The following is a 22,390-nucleotide window of genomic DNA, read 5'->3' as shown; positions in this document are numbered from 1 at the left end:
CTGCGGGCACGTGATTCCAATGCCTAGCTTGTGATTACGATGTTTCAGAGAGCTGCAGTCATGTGATCACCATTTGTAACCTTCCCTGCCAGCTTCCCACAAGTAAAGTCAATGGGGAAGCTGGCGGGGAAGGTTGCAAGTCTCTCCAGAAAGTCACTCCCACTTTTTCTCCCACTCACACGCAACCTCCACCAGCCCTCCAAGGCCCTCCAACAGCCTCCTGTTACTTGCATGTAGCCTGTGCCAGCCCTCCCCTGGACTCCCGCACACACCCCTGTAGCACCCCATGGTACCCCTGTGTTCCTTACTTGAGAGTCCCACCTCTTCCCACTTAATGACCTGCACATCTTGGGGTTACGACGGCAACTGGGACTGCTTGGGATTGCCATTGTTAAGTGATGTCACATGACATGCTTTAAACCACATCACTTGCCATCATAACCCGTACCTGTAATACCTTTAGTAAGATAGAAAAGATGTAGCCTAGGTTCCTTGCCTTGGTCATACCTATGCTATATGAAGCATCCTCTGCTAACGCAAGGACAGTGCCAGTCCATTTGGACACAAGTGCAGTCTAAACTAGTTTTATTCCAAGCAGTTTACACTAGTCTATGCAAACTAAGTTTTCTAATATAGAGGCTACCTTGTAAACCAACATATTGTTGCTGGTGACACACACACACACATAGAGGATACACTTTTTAATCCAGTTTCCTATTTCTTACTTCTTCTTTTCACTCTGCATAACACTACTTATCCCAAAAGGGAATGCTGTGATGGGTATATATGTATGTATCTACATACAGTATATATGCATGCTAAGGAAGTTAAAAATGAAAATACATACTACTGCATAATGCACTCCTAAGTGCTAAATGAAAAAGCCTTAACAGTGAACTCATACCATCACCTTCTATCACTTTCTGGGAATGATCATGTCCTTTCATTTAAAGTATAAAGTAAGCTTTAATGAGTAAAGTTACCATTAAAATGTTTATTTCTTTACATTTGCAAATAGATTTATTTGCTAGTTCATGAAACAAACAAATAAATAAAAAGTGGTATTGTAATATTTCAGTTAGCATAGTTCAAACACAAAGGATATTCATATTTTTATATTAAGAAATATAGAGTTCTAATGGTATACCTACCTGTTTCGAATTCTGCAGCTTCTCAGTAGATTACCTGATGAGAAACAAGCAAACTGAAATTTAATGGAATACTGGAGCTGGAATACTGGAAACTAACTGCATGATGTATTAACCCAAATAATAATGCTCCTGACACAGGGAAAAATGATGGAAATTAAACATCTAGTTATGCACAATGTGGCTGCACAATGTGCTGCATGCACCGCATGTGTTAGAAATTCTTCTGAGATCCTTTTTTTTAATCTTTTATTCATAGCATTGCAGGTAATGAAAAATTTATGCTTTGAGTCTGGCACTGAAATTAAATGCAAAATGAAAACAGAGGCAGTTTATTGTAACATCTTAAATATCTTCATCTAGCATACTATTATGCTATAAAAATCACAGGGTGACTTTTAAAATTTCCAAGTGCAAAAATGTAAGAGTTGTGCAATAAAAATAATGAGGTGTGTAAACATAGGAACAATAAATTTGTGCATTATTATAAATAATGGACTTAAGTAATTGTTAACATTTTCACATCTATATGAGGATACTTAAGTCCTATACAGGCTTAGTGATAAATCATGGGAAAATCATAGTGACATATAAACACGAATAGCATGTATTAAACTTGATAAGTTGGATTTTTCTGTAAGTCATATGAACAGCAAATTTTCTTGAAATCTGTAGATATTAGAGAAGGGCTAATTACAGATAGTCCTTGCTTAATGACCATTCATTTAACAACCGTTCCAAGTTATGATGGTGCTAAAAAGCTACTTATGACCAGTCCTTGAAATAACTGTGGTCACATGATTGCAATCCGGGCACTTGACAACCAGCTCACACAATGGTTGCAATGTCCCACGGTCACATGACTGCCATTTGTGGCCTTTCCAGCTGACTTCTGGCAAACAAAATCAATGGGGAACTGCATGATTCACTTAACAACCACAGGATTCATTTAACGAACATGGTGATTTGCTTAACAACTGCCACAAAAAAATGTAAAATTGGGTATGGTCACATGATGACTTGCTTAATGGCTGCCCTGCATAATGACAAATTTTCCAGTTCCTATTGTGGTCGTTAAGCAAGGACTACCTGTATTCAAGAAGTGCATTTTCAGCACACTTATGTATAAGAATTTCATCTGTTGCTATTTCAGTTTAGTTTAAAGCAGATTTGCAATCTAAAGCTTTTTTAGAGATCCTTAAAATGTTCACCATATTTGTGTTTGTTAGCCACACTGTAATTACATGCCTTACATTACATGACCTTACAAAGTTCCTATTAAGAGAAGATATTTAATAAAGTGGTGTTTTATACAATTCCCCTTGTTTGGCATTATGTCAGTTTGTTGAGAATTCTGAACTGATTAAGTACCTATTAATAACATGGAAATATTTTCTGTTATCTTTAATGAATGCTGCAGAGTGACACATTTCAGAATTATATAACTTTGTAAAATTAAAATTAAGCCAATTAATAAAAGTATTATTTATAAAACAATAAATAAAAACTAAAGTTTTAGATTTCTGGACCTAATCAGATAAGCAATGACTAATTCAAAAATGAACACTAATATATTGCTTATCATTTTACTACTAATGTATGGATTTGTATGCTTTTATCTTTCTATGTATGAAAGGAATATGCATTATTCTGTAAATAATGTTATACATTCTTAATTGTCCTAAGAGTACCTGAAAATATATTTAATTCAGTTAGTCATTCACATTTCAATGATTTTCATAGTATCAAGTTATGGAATTAATTTGAAGTATCTGGGATTCTTTAAATATTAATGCATAAAATGTTGTGATAATTTTATTGTCACATGGTACTCATAATGAGCATTACAGAGACAGTTAAAATTAGAAAACATTTGATAATTAGTAGCAGCTTTTATTCAAATCTATCTAGCCTTTCATAGTTTTTCAGCATTAATACTCAGAACTTTCGTAATAATAATAATTTATTAAACTTGCATATTTTGAAATATAAGGCGTTTCAAAAGAAATGTTGGGCATTGTTTTGGTAATTGGATATATTACTCAATTGTTGTTTGAACAGATGAAAAAATTTACTTTGAAAGGACAAGTATGAGAAACAGAAACTTGTGAAGCTAGATGCATTATATTGAAATGTTTTTAGGAGCAGGAATAAATCTGCTAATTTGTACAAATACATGGATTAATATAGTCCACTGGACTGCAGCAACTATGTTAGGTTTTCTGTGTAAATTCCTCTTATTTCCTTAATCATATACAAATTTAATATCAGCACGAATAAATCTAAGTTGTTTGCTTCTTTCTTCCTAATTCCTGAAGCAGTGTAAAAACCTACTGAGGTTTGAAATGACAGGATTACAAGCAAGGTTTTGCATACAAGGCCTTTAGGGAAGAGCGGCTATCTTGCATCTAATAAACAAGAAAGTGAATTCATTGAATAAAAAATTAAGCAGCATAAGTTGTGATAACAAGGAGCAAATGTAACTTCTGATGAATGATATTTGCTTTGTGTGGGGGTATCTTGAGAAGGCTGAAGCACTGCCAAGAGAGCCTGAAAAAAAGCTCATTAAGATGCCCTTTTGCAAAAAACAGTTAAAAACACTCTTGCAGAGGATGTTTTTTTTTTTTTTTTTTTTTTGTGGTGTGTGCATTGCTGTTGCTTCTTGAACTATGGCGGTTGTTCTATCAAATGAACCATCTCCACCAGGGAAATAACTGATTCTTTTAGACCTTTGCATGTAAATTCTAGTGAGTTTTAGATAGGTCATTGTCATCCTACAATTAAATAGAGATGTCTAATTGGTTGAACCATATTAAGGTCAGATCTGATCATAAAATAAAGCTAGTAGTGTCCTACTTGTATATAGTTTTTATATTGTTTTTATTCTTAAATTGTTGTATTGCTTTGGTGTTTTTATATTGTTTTTAACTGTTTGTAAGCTGCCCAGAGTCATATATTTGAGATGGCGATTATATAAATTAGAATAATAAATAAATAGTACTGAACTGAATTAAATTATTAATCTATTCTTTCCTTCAGTATAGGTTCAAAGGAATTCCTAACCTGCCATGCCAAATAAAACATTTCATTACAACAAATTGTATTTTACATTACAAATGCTCTCTTCTTTAGCTTATATAGAATATCTCATCTTGTGTCTACAGTTCACTCATAAGTAGTATGATTTGACTGTATAATGATCAAATAGAAGTTATAAGAATAAACTCAGTTTGTGCACAGAAAACTGGATCTTGTCCTGAAAATGTCACATAGTAATGATTTACAGCAACTTAATGTAAAATGGGATGGCAACACTCCACTTCTAAGCACACTGGCTTAAAATACATTTCACTAAAGCAATGTGGAATAATAAAGTTTATTATTCAAATATTAGGAAGCTAGGTGAGTACCAAAAAAGGTATTTAGATTTGTTCTGTCTCTTACCACCCACTTTAACAAGACAGTACTTTTTAAACAGTGAAGATACATGCTTGCTATAGTAACAGATTTAATTGTGATGACACTAATGCACTTTATATATTGAAACTAACTTACTGAAGATTACTGTTACATATTGTAATCTAATTAGCAATTAAGAAACATTGAGATTAACTGAAGTACAAGTTTTGAGAGTTAAAGATGGAGAACAGTTAAACTTCTTTCAGTTGTGTTTTGCAACTGAATATTGGTTGTTAATTTAATCAGAGAATAGACTTATTTTCAGCACAACCACATAGAGAAAATATATATATAAATGATAGTTAAATGTGAAAAATATGGAGTGCCTATTCACTGTTGATGTGCATGTATGCATGTACAGTATGAGTTCTCTCTTTTCCTGGTTTTGCATGCACTGTATATTCTCTGACTGATTTTCCTTACTTTGTCTGACTTTTTTCTTTTCTCTCTGCATGGCCTTTCCCAATCTCTGCCACTTTCCCACCACCCAGTGCAACATTCCCAATCACTGTGATCCTTTTTCACTATTCTCTATCATGAATGGGATTTGATTGTAATTTGTGCATATATTATACATCACTACAATGTATTTGTCCATTTTAGGGGGTGCTTTGTTGATTAGCAATACAGGCTCATTCAATGTCTCTAAATACTGTTATTTTACCTGCAGTGTCCAAAAAGAAATAACTGCTAAAATGTTTTAAAGAATATAAAACATTTTTAGGATTATATTCTTTATAAACTTCTTTCTTCTTTCTTATAAAGCTTCTTCTTATAAAGCTAATATTTTAGTTTTACTGGATATTATAATCCATATTTGTATTCCCATTTCCTTGCATTATAATGTAAGTAACAATAACATTTTATGCATTTTTATTTTTTATATTTTTATGTATTTTAAAATATAAATTTTTTTTATATTTTTATGTATTTTAGTTTTATAGATTTGATGTTATATGATATTTTATTTACATTTGGGAATGCTACCATAGCGTGGATATTTTTATTGTACTGTATGTTGTTTTATGCTGGTCACTGGCAAAATAAAATGAATTGAATTTATTTCATATTTTATGACAGAAACATAGTACAGCAATCCCAAAAATATATTGCGTATTGTTTGCAATACCACCTTTCTCATTCATTTAACTATCTAGTATTTATTTATTAGATTTTTAAACTGCCACAATCATACAACTTTCAGCAGTTAGGGTTACGTGATTTGTCAGGAAAAGATGTTATGTCCTAGTTTAAGATATAGGAAGCTACCTATAGTGCAGACCCCAATTGTTCAGTATTACCTACTCACTGACAGCCACGGTCCCAACTTTCAGCTGAAATCTTCCCAGTCTTAAATAGAGAGGCCAGCATTAAAAATGGGACTTTGTGTGTGCAAATGAGACATGCACTATGGAGCTCTAGCTTTGGAAACATTTATGAGCATTCTGGGGAGAACCTTTTGCAGGGGAATATTAGGGAGAAATGGATACATTTGGCCAAAACTTTAGAATACACTTTTATTTCACATTGTTGATCATTAATTTTTAAATCACCTAACATAAAATGTTTCTGGAATTATTTTTCTTGAATTTTATACTACAAAGATGCTCCTGGAACTGAATGTTTTACTGCTGCAACTGCATATTTTGTGTCTTGTTGATCACTTTATTTTTAAAAAAAAAAAAACCAGAGAATAAGACTGCCATTTCATTTAGATCCTGACAGAAGAGGACTTTTTGGCTGTCCTAAGGGGAGAAAAAGTTAAATTGAGGACTATTTTAGGACATTTTCCATAAAGTTAAACATTCATGAGCCTCAACATCAAAATCAGTCTATGACCCAACAAGTCCCAAACATGTCTGTCTGCTCATAAACCTGGAAATGTAAACCCTTTCTGCTGTATATTGTCTCTAGCAATTGCCAGGACCTCAGTGAAAATACATAGTAACTTTCCAATAGAGACCACAAAGGTTGACCGCAAAGGAATACTGGGTATTCATTTGACATAGATGTAGTTGATAAGATATACGCCCAAGGATATTTTTGAAAATCTGATAAAGTAGAACCATCATCCTCAATAGATAATCTCAATTTAGCTAATGAAATCCTAGGTGGTTTATTTTCTGATATACTGTACATTTCCTCAATAACTTATCTACCTGAAGAAAATATATTTATTTGGGATTAATATTGGAATACCTCTTAATACATAAATTAATAGTGGACTTTTCTTTAGCAGTTCTCAGGCTAGAGAGAATTATTATGTTAATATAATATGTAGATGCCTCCCAAGGCTAGAAAAAGAACAATCAGGTACTCAGAAACACAGGAGGAAAAAGGTTAGAGTTTGGAGCATAGAGCATTATAACAGTTTTGAGCTTTGCTTTGCTTTGCTTTATTTATTTGCTTTATTGTACATAAAACTTCATTATTTTCTGCAATAACAGTTCTAATGTAGTTGAGTCATGTCTGAGAGACTTTTGCCAAGTTAAGACAATTGCTGAAGAAAGGTTAAGTTTCCAAAGAACTATTATTTACTCCTGGTGTGAAGCTTGACATGAGCTGTGTACTGAGTCGAAGCTAGTTACATCAGAATCTAGAAACTGCCAAGATTCAAGTAGGGACTCCCAGCTGATGTGAAAATAAAGGGAACACCAGCCTCTGGACAAGTATATCAATTTGTCCCCATACACACAGCAAAAGCTATTCCCTGCAGATTATTCTTTCTTCAGAATGCTTATTGATGTTTCTAAAACAATGGAAAGGGCTGTAACCCAGTTGAAGAGCTTCGCAGACAGAAAATTCCAGTTTAATCCCAAGCTTTATATCCTCCTTTCATAGTTGTTTCTCTTTATAACAGTTCCTGCATTCCTGACATGTTAAAGTACAGAACATGATTGCCATCAGTAGAGGGGAAAAAGAAGGGATCTATATGAATTCGGGGGAGAGTCTAAACATACTTTATGGCAACTGCCTCTCAATTCTGGAAACTACTGGAATAATAACTCCACCTTTTAGAATAATAATATGGTTCAGAACTGAGCACAGATTTATTAAATATTTCTTTAAAACATACATGCTGATTCAGTTTAGATATGATAAAGATGAGTTGCATTAAAACATGGGGCTCACATAGGCAGGATAAAGTAGAACTGCCTGTTCATAATCCAGAAACTATATACAAGTAACTATAAATAGTTTTATCAGTTAGATGTATAATGGGCTATTAGATAATCCAGAGCAATATAAAATAAATCTATCTGCCTTTTCCTATAAAGATGAATTATGCTGGTGCTTTGTGATATCATAGCTGCCTTATTAAAACATCAAAATAAAGCAGAACACATTCCTTTGTAAGTAGTCTATTGATTACAGTCCGCTTTGGATTCTGAATTATTTAGATTTACTTTAAATTTTAAAGTAGAATTTTCCTAACCCACAATGAAGCTAGATAGATACATTATAGATATAATGTAAACTATGTATCCATCATCATACAGCAGCAGCAGCAGCAGCAGCAAAACTATTCTCAATTGTATTGATATACAAATTTATATCTGTGGTAAGCAAATTGGTATGTTAAAATGAATTGTTAACTGTGACATAATTAAATGCATTGGCTGAGCCATCCAGAAATTTCTTTGCCTTTAAGGAATTCCTAACTGGCAAATCAGATAACCTGTTTAGCTGACTTGAAATATCTAAATCTGAGGAAAGAGTGAGAAAACTGTGTTTGTTTGTTTCAATCACAGACACACATGCAATTTTCCCTATAATTTTCAGATCCGCAGTTTGGTAATTATGCTTTGAATTGTAGCAATGCCAACACATTGCTATTCGAATATAAAGACTTCAAGTTTTAATATAAAATAAAATATTTAGAAAATAAAATGAAAATTACTGGCAGTGTGCTGGGACTCTTCCTGTGAAACCATCTGCCTGCCTGCCTGCCTGCCTGCCTGCCTGCCTGCCTGCCTGCCTGCCTGCCTGGGTGAGTGGGTAGGTGGGTGGGTGGGTGGGTGAGTGGATGGCCGGGATGACTGCCTGCATTTATGGGCTACAAGAGAGTGGCCCAGCCATCTTGCACATCAGTCCCAGAAGCCTAAGGCTGCAACCTAAGAGCAGCATCCATTTGGTGCCCATTCAGGGCTGGAGTTGAGGTAACAATGACTACAACAGTGACTACTGTAACACCTTTGCTAATGCAGTGTGCTAAGAACAGGAACTCCTGGGACTGTGAAAGAACCTTGTTTGCAGAAGAGCCTTACCCCCCCCCCCAGTCCCTTTAACACGATCAATTATGCGCCTGGGTAATGTATATAAGAACCTGGGGAGGGATGTACGTGCCTTTATTGCTGTGGTCATAGTAGAGGGAGACACGGCTTTAGGGTTCATCTAGCAAAGTAAGGAAAAGTGAGTCTAGACATCTTATGCCTATTCTATGTTCTGGTCCCCCAGCCTCCAATCCTGAAGGTACCTGGTTACTGTACCAGCTTGCCCTCAGGTCTGCTGGTGCTGATGTTAAATGCCAGGTCAGTCCAAAACACCTCTCATCTACAATCTAATTGTGGTTGAAGGACTGACCTAGAATGTATAACAAAGACTTGGGTAGGTGAACCGGGAGAAGGTGGTTTCTCTCAATTGTGTCCACCTTTAGTACTCTGTTCAGCGTAGACATAAGTGTTGGGGAGCGGGAGTTCCTGTAGTCTGGGGGTCCTTCTAGACTCACAACTCCTGCTCAAAGAGCAGGGGGCAGTCATGGCTAGGAGGGCCTTTGTGCAACTTCATGTTGTGCGTCAGTTATGCCCCTTCCTGGATCGGAAGGCTCTCCGCACGGTCACTCATGCCCTGGTCATCTCCCAGTTGGATTACTGCAGTGTACTCTACATGGGGCTACCCTTGAAGAGTATCCAGAAGCTACAGCTGGTGCAAAATGCAGTGGCACAGACAGTTCTGAATGCTCCCAGAGGGCCCATATAACACTTCTGTTACGTGGGCTGCGTTGGTTGCCGGTTTGCTTCTGGGTCCAATTCAAGGTGTTTGTTATTACCTTTAAAGCCCTACATGGCATAGGACCAGGTTATCTGAGGAGCCGTTGTTATATCAGCTCACCCCACTTGGTCCAGCAGAAGGGGCATGTTGTGGAACCCACCGGTCAAGGAATTTTGACTGGTGCGGTCTAGGAAGAGTGCCTTTTCTGTTATGGCCCCCACTCTGTGGAACAACTTACCACCTGAGGTGCGGTGTGCCCCCACTCTCATGGCTTTCAGGAAGAGTGTAAAATCTTGGCTATGCCAGATGGCCTGAGGGCCTGATGGGGGCTCACACCATTGGAATTGGGTCGTGGGGTAATTGATTCTATGCCCTCCCCCCCATCATCTTGAATGTTTTTAGTCTTTTTTATGTATATGGTCTTTTTATATACTGTAGTTCGACTTTTTAACTAAATTAATGTGTTATTTATATTTTTTACTGTTTTTGAGGTTTTAATTGTGAGGCACCCGGAGTCATCCTCTGGGGGAGATGGGCAATATGATAGCTAGCTAGCTAGCTAGCTAGCTAGCTAGCTAGCTAGCTAGATAGATAGATAGATAGATAGATAGATAGATAGATAGATAGATAGATAGATAGATAGATAGATAGATAGATAGATAGATAAATGGTCTATTGGGGTTCCATCTCCCTCTTCAGGCTTCCTACCCAGTTGAATACTAATATTGACTGTTTGTACCTTGTGTTGGGCAATTGGGACAGATTGGGGATTCTGTTGGTGTACTCTCACTGCAGGGCATACTCTGGATGTGTTTTTTTCAGCCAGTCAGGAAGCAGATGATTTGAACTTGGGAGACCTAATGGTCACCTCTGTGTCATGGTCAGATCATTTCCTGGTGAAGTTTGGAATATCAGTAGCATTTCTCCTCTGCACTCTGGTGGGGTTCTATCATATTTTCTTAGAAAACCATATCCCTAACTTAGAATTGAGCAATTTCTTTCTTAACAGGCTGTATATTCCTTCTAACTAAGGGCTCTAATGGTTATAGAGTCAAAGTTATAGCCCATGTTATAAATATATATTTTTATTATACAGTACAGATAGTAACTAGGATAGGATATTATTTTTGTTTTGCTTAGAACTAATAAAGCAGAACATATTTAAGTAAAAAACTACACTGGCTCATTACACAAGCTTGACATAATCCCATTGCAGAAGCAGATACAACAGTTGTTTTATAAACAGTTTCTAACATTTATTGCACCTAGCAAACCTCATTGTACATTCACTTCTTTAGAATTTTCTGCCTCTTATTTAGTATCTCCATGTCTAAATTAACTGGTTCTAATTGTTAATTCCACAAAATGAAATGACTTGGCATTTGCCAAACAATCATGTTAATGGTATTATACTACACAGCCCTGAAAGAATTAATTAACTTTTTAAAAAATGATAAAATGTACAATTATATACACATTTACCTAAGAATAACCATTATAACATACAAAATGTGAGGTACGCATTTTTTAAAAAGTCTCTAACTCAATTCATCAAATTGAAATTGTTAATCTTTCTAAAGAAGCTATATGAGATATCAATAAGTGCTGGTGCATTGACTTTACAGAATAATAGTATCTAAATTCTTCCTAGTGATATAGGTGGTAATCAAATTTGAAATATAAATAAATAAGAAATAAAATAAAATATTGGTAATCTGAGGCAATAGGAGTGTTTCAAGAATTTGGAGATCATGATTATTTTAAACTGATCTGGGAGATGTTTATTAATGAAAGAAAATCCTTACAGTAATTCAAAACTAAACTTAAATTGGTAGTCATGTTACTGACCTTCCTCCTAAAGAAATCAAATTAGATGGTTTTATCCTATGATGTTTGGAAATAATGGTTTCAAACCAGTTGGCAAGTAAAACTTTAGAGATAAAGATCAGAATGGAGCCAAGACTGGGTTTGCTGGATTTTATTTTCCTATCTCGGCAAACACTTCTTAAATTCTGTCCTTAGAGGCCCATAACATGCTCCAAATAATTGAAATTGTATTTATATTGGCTCCATTGTTTTATTTATAACACATATTCTGTATAAGATTATGAAATTGTTTGAACAACAGAACACCTACTTATAGTGGCTATTGTGTTATCAGTATTGTCAATGTATTAGTAGGGTAATCAGATTTCATTTAGTTACAGTAAGCTAAGTGCATTCTTGGCTCATAAAAGAGTATCGTTTGCTCTCTCAAGCCAGCTATCCCACTTTTGACGGTAAATGTCATTGCCTGGATTTCCCTTTGACAGTTTGGCAACTCTGAACCCCTGTTATAGTATCCATTTATTTGTCTTGTTTTCAGCCACATTAATCCATTCTGTTTTGACAAGTAGACTGATGGGTAATTGATAACTGTGATAGACACAAACAGAAGAGTTAGATGCTGAATAATTCAGCACTTTTCAATATCAATAAGAGAACAGGTTGAAGAATTTTTGTCTCTATTTACACTTAAACTGAACTAAGTCAGCCTAGACATTTATGCTGCCAGTTTATCAGAAAATCAACAGTGTACATTTGGTTTCTACCCAACAAAATGTTTTATAAGCTTGTAACAATATGTGTGAAGCTGCCAGAATAATAAATAGGTACAGCAGCCCATGCATGCTAATGTTATGTTGTAAGCAGTTTTGTTGACAAGTGCTAATACTTCTTTCATACTATCATCAAAAGCAGCTAATACAACAGCCATTATTTGCTGGCTTTCCAAGCAAGACATGATGGATTGTGACCTTAATATGGGTTAGCCAAGTTTTGAAAGTTAAACAACTTGCAATAAATCATGGAATTATCACAATGCAGTTTAATTGGTTAAGGACTGTTTATTTCCTAAACAGGGTGAAAAAATTCTGTTTCGGCACTTCTAATTTGCAAAGTGCATTTTCATTATGAATGGCAGTTTAATATTCACCTCTTTTGTCATGCAAAATATGCAACACACAGGCAATCTATTAATTGGACAAAAATGCATTGCAAGCGTAAATTATCCTTTATATCATCACTTGTGAGCTTTTACATCTATTAAATGTGTTAAATGGAACATACTTACAATATACAACATACAGGTTAGTCCTTAAACTTAATTCAGCCTCAAGATTACTTTAATGACCTTTTTTGGCAAAGTAAAGTAATTAAGTAATTGTAAACACATAGAGCAATTACCTTTACTTAAAGCCCTTGGTGGGTATGTTTCATTGACTTGGCAGTTTGGGGGTATGTATAATTTTCCAATATGTAGCAAACCTGTTTTGTTTTCTTCCAAACAAAGGTTAATATAATTTTGCATCCATATGCAAACAGAAAATGCTCAAAACTGATTTACGTTTGTACTATATATTATGCATAGTATCTTTTTAATCATATATGAAACATTTTGTACATGGAATACTGTAATGAAATTGTTATTTACAGTATATGCATGTAAGCATTTCCATGGCTGTATGGTGCTGCCTGTTTCACCTTAAAACTGTAAGTTTTTTAGCTGCATCAGAGACTTCTTTACATGGTCACCTAACTTGATCTAATAGTTTTTCACAATGGCTGGAATACTGTTATAAGAGACTGACCAGGTTTATTGCTCAACAACTGTATTCAACAACTGGAGTCAAATGAAAATATACCTGAAGTCCTGCCTCACCTATCCCTTACATTTTGCAAAGTTGGTACCTCAGAATTTTCCTTGACATGGGATTAGGATTAGTGAGACTTCTGAATGTTAATTGTTTCAAGGGGGTTAAATTTAGGTGAAAACTAAAGTGTTATCAAGTGTTCCTTGATCTCTCAGTAGCTTTCGATACTGTCAACACAGTCTCCTTCTGGACCAGCTGTGGGAGTTAGGAGTGGAAGGCACTGTGCTTCAGTGGTTCACATCCTTCTTCAGCAGTTTTAGCCAGTGTTTACTGGGGGGGGAGGGGCTCACATGTGGGGTGCCTCAGGGCTTGACGCTCTCTTCTCTCCTGTTTGACATCTACATGAAACCATTGGGTGAGGTCGTCAGCTAGTTTGAGATTCGTTATCATCAGTATGCTGATGATACCCACCTCTGCATCTCAACACCAAGCTGCATAGGTGAAACTGTCGATGTACTGACCCAGTGTATGGAGGCTGTTCAGGTCTGGATGAGGCAGAACAAACTTCAGCTCAGTCATAACAAGTCTGAGTGGCTGTGGGTGTTTGGCCTCCCCAGGGTCAGGAATGTTACCATTGTTGGTCTTGGATGGGGCTGCACTTCCTCATTCAAAACTTGGGTTTTGCACCTCTGGACTTGCAGCTACTGCTCAAAGAGCAGGGGCCAGCTGTGGCCAGGAGGGCCTTTACACAGGTTCATCTTGTGTGCTAGTTGTACCCTTTCCTTGATCAGGAGGCCCTTCAGACAGTTACTCATGTCCTGGTTGCCTCACAATTGGATTGTTGCAATGCGCTCTACATGTGCTACCCTTGAAGACCATCTTAAAGCTATAGCTGCTTCACATTATAGCAGCGCGAGCAGTAACAGGTACCTTTCAGTATGCCCATGTGTCACCACTGCTATGTAAGTTGCACTGCTTCCAAGTGCATTTCAGGGTACTGGTTATTACAAAGCCCTGTATGGCATAGGGCCTGGATAACTGAGGAACTACTTATCTCTGATCGTTTCTGTCCACCCGGTACTTTCTAGCAAAATGCTTATGCTCCAGGTCCCCTTTATTAAATCTTGTCATCTTGTGAGACTTAGGAAGTGTGCCTTCTCTGTTGCGGCCCTTGCCCTCTGGAACAGCAACCCCCCAGAGATAAGGACTGTGCCCTTTCTCCAGAAAGCTCTGAACACCTGGCTTAGGTCAATGTATTATTGTGTGTCTAAAACCCCTGTTTTGTTTGATTTATGTTGTTTAATCTGGGCTCTTCATTTGGTTTGATGTTTTATTTCTTTTTATGGATTTTCCAGTTTTGTATGCCACCCAGAGTCCACTAGAGTTGGGCAGCTAATAAATTCAAATAAATAAATGAAAACCAAAACACTTGTGGATGGACATGTTATAATGTGAGAACACCTACACTAGTCAATTTATTTGCTTACCTGCCTAATCCCTCACAAAAAATATCTGGAAAGAAAGAATGAATTAAAAATGTTATATAATGTTTCTCCATTACAGAGTTCACTACAGAGGCCCATTGCATAGAACATACCTTCCAAACACTGATTTTTTGCAGATACCAAGAGATGCCTGACTAATGAGGAAGATGCTAGTAACAACATTAGCCTTGCCTTTTATGGTGCAATTGTTGAAGAAAGTGGTGTCTTTAGTATCCTATCCTATCCTATCCTATCCTATCCTATCCTATCCTATCCTATCCTATCCTATCCTATCCTATCCTATCCTATCCTATCCTATCCTTTATGTTATATTTAGAATTCTCCAACCTTGATGTTTCTTTCTGATGCAAAGGCACATTATCATAACTAGAAAATAGATTTGTGTTGTACCAACATTGAGTCTTAATTCCACCTTTATTAGTTATTTATTTTTAACAGAGTTTCAAATTGTTTTTTAAATTTGCCCCAAGAAATTACTTACAGGCCTGGGTAGCTGAATCCTACATGTGAGGGAAGAGCTGGCAAGAAGAACAGAATTGGGTCTTGGGAAGGAGATCTTTGGAAAGCTGGATCCTAAGTCTGAAGGGAGGAGGAGGGCTGTATACTTGGACTGGAGTTGGTAAGGGGGACAGGGACAAGGAAAGTGGCTGGGGAGCATAGAAGAAAGATTGCAGTGGCTGGGTACTGGCAAGGGAGAGTGACTGAAGAAAAAAAAGGTAAGAACAGGACTTGAGAGGAAAGGGAACAAAGAGTGAGGAAGACAACAACAATGTGGTGTGCAGACATGGAAAGAAGAGAAAGAAGATTGGGAGATGTAGCTGTGAAGCAAGGCTGCTCAGAGGCTGCTCCAGCCTCTTTAAAAATGAATGAGCATTCCAGACAGTTTTGCTTGTCTCTTCTAAATACTCCCCTGTGAAAATTTAAATTATTTCTTCTGAACAAGGAGGAAAGTTTATGAGATACTTTGTACTCTGAAGGTTTATCTTTTTCTCTTTTTCTTTCCTGCTCTTTTTCCAACTTAGCCAGGGCTGCAAAATATTTATGTAATGAAACTTGACATATCACTATAGAAGTGCTAGAGTAAAACAGTAAGTGCAGTACAGCCAAGTCCCACCAACTGAAGAGATGGAAATGCAAATAAAGAGTCCTCCCCAATGTGTCCTTCCTAATTGCTAAAGGACATTCCCTACTTCTCCTTATCTACAGGATGGGGAGGCGAACATTGGCTCTGACTTCAGTGACATGGATGAACTGGTATGCAATGACACTGAGAGCAAAAGACGGATGAAGTTCACAAAGCCAAGAGCAGCCTTGCAATAAAACAGAAGGGATGTATTGTTGAGGCAGAAGGGATTAGACGCTATGATTCTTATTTCAGTCCCTGAATGGATCGTATATTCCATTTCTTGGGGGTTTAGTGGGTGGTAGGGGTAGCTAAAGAGAAAATTGACTCTTAGAAATAAAAATGTCTCCCATTTTAACTAGCCCTGAATTGTCATACAAAAAAATCCCGTAGAAACTAGGCCCATGCAAATTCTTTAATTAGATTTTTCAAGCTGCTGTGGCTGCTTTGAAGAGCAGATCTAGAGGGGCTTGTTTGTCCAATAATATGTACAGATGAAAGAGCTAAAAAGAAGTTGCAATATTACTTTAGAGGCAGGCCTTAGGCTAAATACCACAGACTTTTCTTTCTAAATGCTCATTCTCTGATTCTGTTTCCTTGAGACCTCTTATTCTTTATTCCACCAATAAAGTGGAATAAAGCAGAAAGTTTGAAGTTGAAGGAATTAAATCAATAAAGGGGAAAATCAGTGATGATTATACGTCAGTATTGGACTTAACTTGCCTCCTTTTTCCAACTGCTGGTAGTCTTCCTGATTCCACTCCCTACGTACAGGCTTGGGAACAACAGAAATAATATCAGCATGGCTGCTCAGACTCCAGAGCCATGGATCAAGATGTATAAGACACTGAGAGCAAGTTGCTGAGGCTGTGACTGGCAGCCATTATCCCCTCAGATTCTTAGAGCTCTGAAGAGAATTAGGCTAAACTCTCTGAGGAGGTTTTCAAATTCAATTGCTTATAGAGCAAAGTAGTTAAGAACATCTAACTCTTGAGCCAAAGGTGGTAGGGTCAAATTCCCTACGGATAGGGATATTTTAACAAAAAGACAAAAAATATGCAGAGATCTTTTTTTTCTGCAGAGGCTTTTCTTGTGCTGCTATCAACAGTGTGTAAGAATCTGGCCCTTGGAAAGGCTAATCCAGCGGAAATACCATTTGGGGATGGGGGAAGGAAACAACACCAGAGTAGTTTTCTTGTCAGAAGTACCCAAACTTTTGTTGTTCTTTTTCCCCTTCCCATTCTTCCTTTGAGCAACTTTGAAGGCAGAGGTCACAAACTGAAGGAAAATGGTCCCATAGGTTAACACACTTTATTCTGCTGACTGCCAGTTTAACATGGTATGATTATGAGCATAGTTGTAAACTTGCCCAGTTGTGAGTTCAGATCCTTCCTTAATAAAATTATTTTTTTATGAGGTATTGTGGATCTCCTTATGGTTCCCTCTGGTTGCTTTGGTTGTAGTTAGAACAAACTCAGCAATTACACAAATAGCTGGAGGAGCCCACAGATCTGTAAGATAAACTGGTGGAGGAAGGCATACTTAATGGATTTGGTACTATAGCAGCAATCCTTTTAATGTCTGCTGCTAATTTCTGTTGTTTGCAGTGCCCCACTGAGCTATCTAGTAAAATTTCTGGGCCAAGCTCCTTGGCCCTGTCTGATGAAAACGTATATTTTATTGTTCCCCATACCAGTGTATATTCCAAAATACTAAAATGACTAAACATTTTCTTGTATGTAAGAAATATCTTGTATGTTGGATTCTCAGCTCTTAGAGTATATTGAGTTCTGTATCTCCAATGAGCATACCAACCTCCGAGATCAATAGGATATGGCCAGCAACTATTATGCAGGTAATGTTCCAAGTTATAATATACCTGCCTCTTTTTGCCCTCCTCAGTTCTAGCACAAACTGTCCAGAGGTATCCACAGTCAGTCACACTGCTTTCTCAATGGGATAAACAGAGAAATCAGTGCCCTAATTAGGGAGAGTTGCTAGAAATGTCTCAGTGTCTTCCTGTTCTAAGGAGGCTGCGTGGTCAGGTTAGTATAGATTAATGTAATATGGAAAGTAAGCACAAGCAATTCTCTCAGAATAGTTTAATGTTATTCAGCAATCTTCATCTGTTCATACTCTGCTACAACATGGTGTTCTAGCACCTGTGGTACTTGGGTGAATATAACTGTCACACAACCACTTCTTTTCTTTGGACCATTACACCACAAAACAGGTTGGGGGGGAGTCACCACTGTAATATTAACAGAATTTCAATAAATCCTCTGATAAGAAGCAAATCTTGCCTGCCTCCAGCTTATTATGGTCAATCTGTGCTGGAAAGGTAATGTCCATAGCTAATGGGTATCTGTGGCTCATAAAATCTTATGGGGCTGTAATTCCCCTCCCTTGGTCCCAATTTTCACTCATGTGTCACATGGAACACCCAGAGCAGCAATACACAATTCCTTAAAATAGCTCTTTTTCATTTACTTGCATATATAGGTTATGTGTGAGGATAGATAATCATCCTTGCAGCACTAAGGCCCCTGCCTAGTTGTCCTTACTTCAGAATGATTAAAGTAGCAAAGACTATGCCAGATGGAGGTACATTAGGATCTCTTTTTCTTTGCTGGCATATTTTCAGCAACTTTTCTTTCCTCAAAAGTCTACGTTGCTTTCCAGAGATCCTTCCTTTCCAAGCTCTACTGTGCTCCAATCCTCCTCTGCTCTGAATTTTCTTTCAGAATTAGACCTGTGGAGTCCTTGGTGCTCCCTGAGCTTGGTTGTTTGCTTGCAGACATTTCATTAGCCAACTAGGTAATATTATCAGTGCAAGTGAGTATGGGGTTTACTCCCTCTTTATATACAGTAATTTGCCCTGCCAGTGTTGGTGGGGGTGTGGTTTTCTCCTTGGTAGTTCCTTGATTAGGGTATTGTTTTCTACTTAATTGTTTGCCTGGTGTTAATCACTGCTTATCTGGGTGTCAGCTGCTGGAGAGGGTGTGTTCTGGTCTTTTTGTTTCCTTCTAAGCTTTTTTTATTGAATGGTCTACAAATGTGGTTTATTTCTATTGTCTATTGATGGCTGATATGTCTGAGTGTCAAGCTTCCAGGAATTCCTTAGTGTTTTTGGATTTAGCTTGGTCTAGGATGCTAACAGTTTCCCAGTTGAAACTATGGTTGAGTCTGTCCATATGTTGTGAGTTCTTCTGACTGCTAGTTGGTGTTTGTGGATGTGCTCTGTTAGTCTTCTGCCTGTCTGTCCTACATAGTGGCTGTTACAGTCCTTACACTGTATGTTGTAGATGACTCCTGTTTTTTCTTATTGGGCTACTGATCTTTTGGTTTACTTAAGATGTTTCGGAGGGCTTTAGTTGGCTTGTGTGCTACAGTGATGCTGTGTGGTTACAATAGTCTGTTGGTTGTTTCTGAGATATTTTTGATATATGGTAGTGTTATCCTTTTCATACCTTGTGTTGGTTGTGCTGTAGTGGCTTGAGTGTTCAGGCACTTTTTGATAAAGTTGCATAGGTATCCATTTTGTTGGCAGATGTTGTATAGGTGGTCTGGTTCCTTTTTCTGGTATTCTGAATTGCTATAGTGCGTTTGTACTCAACTGAATAATGTTCTTACACAGCTCCTCTTGTGGGAGTTTGGGTTGTTACTTTGGTAATGGAGCACTTGGTTAGCGTGGGTTGTTTTTTGATAGACCTACATTTCTAATTTGCAGTGATTCCCTCTGCTGATGAGGATATCCAGGAAGGGTAGTGTGTTGTTGTTTTCTTCCCTTGTGAATTTTATTCCTTTGAAGATGTTGTTGATTGTTTCATATGTCTTCTCTAGTTGTTCTTTTTTTATTATGACGAAGGTGTCGTCTACATACCAGATCCATAGTTTTGGTTTTATGTGTGGGAGTGCTATAGTTTTTAGATGCTGCATTACGGTCTCTGCTATGAGTCATGAAAGTGGTGATCCCATGGGTGTGCCTCTGATTTGTTGGTATATTTGTCCATCAAACTGAAAGTAGGTAGTGAGGCAGAGGCTGATGAAGTCCATGATTCTGAATATTTTGATCTTAGTGTTTTTGGCAAGGTTGGGTGTGTTGTGTAGTACTTCTGTCATGGATTCTTTTGCTAGTTCTGGATCTATGAATGTAAAGAGTGCTGTGACATCAAATGAAACCATAATTTAATCTTCTTTTTTTAGGTCTTTGATTTTCTGAAGGGATGGGAGTTGATAGAATATTTGCTCCCCTCTATGAGATATCCAAGTTTTTGTGAAAGTTCTTTGGCTATGTTATACATTGGGGTCCCTGGTAATGATACAGTTGGATGAAGAGGTATGTCAGGTTTGTGTGTTTGGGGGCATACTGTCTAATTGTTTTAGCCATTGGGATTTATTCAAAAGAGCTTACTATCTGACAGTGATGTTTTGCCAGAGCAAAGACTACTAGTGCAGCATTTCCCACCTGGGTAACTTCAAGATGAGTTGACTTCAACTTCCAGAATTCTTAGCAATGGCTATGGTGGCTGGGGAATTCTGGGAGTTGAAGTCCACACATCACAGAGCACTCAGGTCAGGAAACACTGGATTAGTTCCTTCTCTTTTTACTATAACTAGTTTATATTATCTATTTTCCTATTGTTAGCTTTTCCCTTCTTCCCACAGCATTGATTCTTCTAACACAGAAGGTAAATAAGAAAATATAAACAGTAGTTCTGATTCTTCCAGCAAATGTAATGTTCTAAAGTTTGCAAAAACCTGAAAATAATATACAATATCAAGAAGGGGAAAATATTCTAGCTTTAAGTTGTGACATTATTACTATTGCTACAAATGAACATGTTAAAATCCTTTTAATATTGAAGTTCAACTAACAATCCATTTTATACCTATATAACTGAAAAATAATGCTGACTATTTCCTAGATATCTCTAATTCGGTCAGGCCTTCAAACGTCCTTATGCAGGCACCACTTCAGCACTGAACACAGTAAAAAATTCTTCATGATGGAAGTGACTAGGTGGTAGATCATGATCATGACAGACAAGTAGATTTTTCTAACATTCTCAATTCAAAAGGCTTCTTTCTATTTCTATAACATAAGCATAATGAAGGACTGCTCAACAACAGCCTCAAGTTGCCACATATTACAACCAGCTCCAGCTTCCCAATCCTTTCATTTATAGACAAAAATGACACTTGGGGAACAGGAAAAAAATGACTAAGTTATTGCAAGAGCAAAATATTCTCTGGGACACATTGTCAATAGCTGAAAATACTTACTGGCAGGAAGCTTTTAATTACTAAACCATCATACCATTCTTTGAACTGTCTCTTAGCATCAGAAAATGAATGTGTATATAATCTGTATAAGGAAAAAAACAAAACATAAGTATCTTGTCATTCTTATAAATGTATCAACATATGCCTTTGGAGACAAAGAATCATAAACTTTCTAATAACAACACCTCAACTTTTTTTTTTTTTTTAACAGAAGCATAGAATAGGAGGAATCAGGCATTCTGCAGAGTTTGGCAGTAAAATCTGTGATCCTATAGTACATTAGAAGTAGAAAAATATTTGTTATATTAACAGACAAGGGAAGTAATATAAAAGAAATATAGAGATAATAATGGATAAATATCTATAAATATCCACATATTACCAGATTGAAGTTGATGCAGTGCTGTTGTTCTGCTTGCCGTTGCATGTGGTATACTCTTGGACTGGACTGGTGTTCCAGCTTGAGTTTCTTATTCTTTGACTGTGGCACAGCTGCTCTGATGACTGCTGGCCAGATAACTCTCAGGTCATGTGTATCCACAACTTCATTAGGCTGAAGTCCATCCAGCATGCCCAGAGTAGGCTCCTCAGTGTCAGAATCCTTTGAAGCACCTTTTGGAGACTAAACCTGAACCATTGCACAGCCATATCTTTTATTACAGAATTTTTGTACACACAATAGTTGTCTTTTATAATTGGAAACTGATATGTAATTATTTTTCTTGACACATACAAAGATTTGGTATGTCTGTTTCTCTGGTCCTATAAAGCACTGAATAAACTCTTATGTTAAAAAATGGATCTAGATGCATTTCTGAATGAAAAATACAAAAATCTAATCTTACTGACCAAAAAAAAAAACCCCACAAAGGGAACTAAGTTCTTCCATCTTTCTAGTGGATGTAAGTGCCTTTCAAGTTAGAATTTAATGGAGATTTTGTCAATGCTTTCAAAAGTAATGTCAGTTTCAGAAAGTGAAATAAAGAATGATTAACTATGGGTGGACTGATATTCTTTGACCTCTTAAGGAATCACGTCAGCTGAAGATGACTGCAAACTGAGATGCCATTAAATCCTGGCAGATGAAACTTAATGCTGTTCCCTACTTCTTCAGCTTGCTAGCACTCAGCCTCTATGCTGACCCTCAAGAACATGTCCAGAAATTTAATCATTGATGCTTTCTGTCTCTGCCTCTCGCAACATCTCTAAAATGCAATTCAAATAATTTTGTAAATGTTGGTGGCT

At 36.9% G+C, this 22,390-nt stretch overlaps 1 protein-coding gene and 1 long non-coding RNA gene across 2 annotated transcripts in view; one reads left to right on the top strand and one right to left on the bottom strand.

The window, feature by feature from the left end:
- The window catches only part of KIAA0825 (KIAA0825 ortholog), a 235,677-nt gene that overhangs the window by 196,367 nt on the left and 16,920 nt on the right, over positions 1–22,390 (top strand). The gene's annotated exons all lie outside the window — the stretch shown is intronic.
- Positions 97–21,847, bottom strand: LOC148213773 (uncharacterized). Its single transcript, XR_015793762.1, has 3 exons — positions 21,528–21,847; positions 21,146–21,227; positions 97–1,185 (listed from the first exon to the last, which is right to left on the bottom strand). It is a non-coding gene; the product is annotated as an uncharacterized LOC148213773 (long non-coding RNA).

This window comes from Python bivittatus, unplaced genomic scaffold (genome assembly GCF_059951505.1).
Source record: "Python bivittatus isolate LINGU-HERP-01145 unplaced genomic scaffold, Pbiv_v1 ctg000850_np1212, whole genome shotgun sequence".
NCBI lineage: Eukaryota > Metazoa > Chordata > Lepidosauria > Squamata > Pythonidae > Python > Python bivittatus.
The sequence above is the reverse complement of the archived record's forward strand: the minus strand, read 5'-3'. Positions and strand labels throughout refer to the sequence as shown.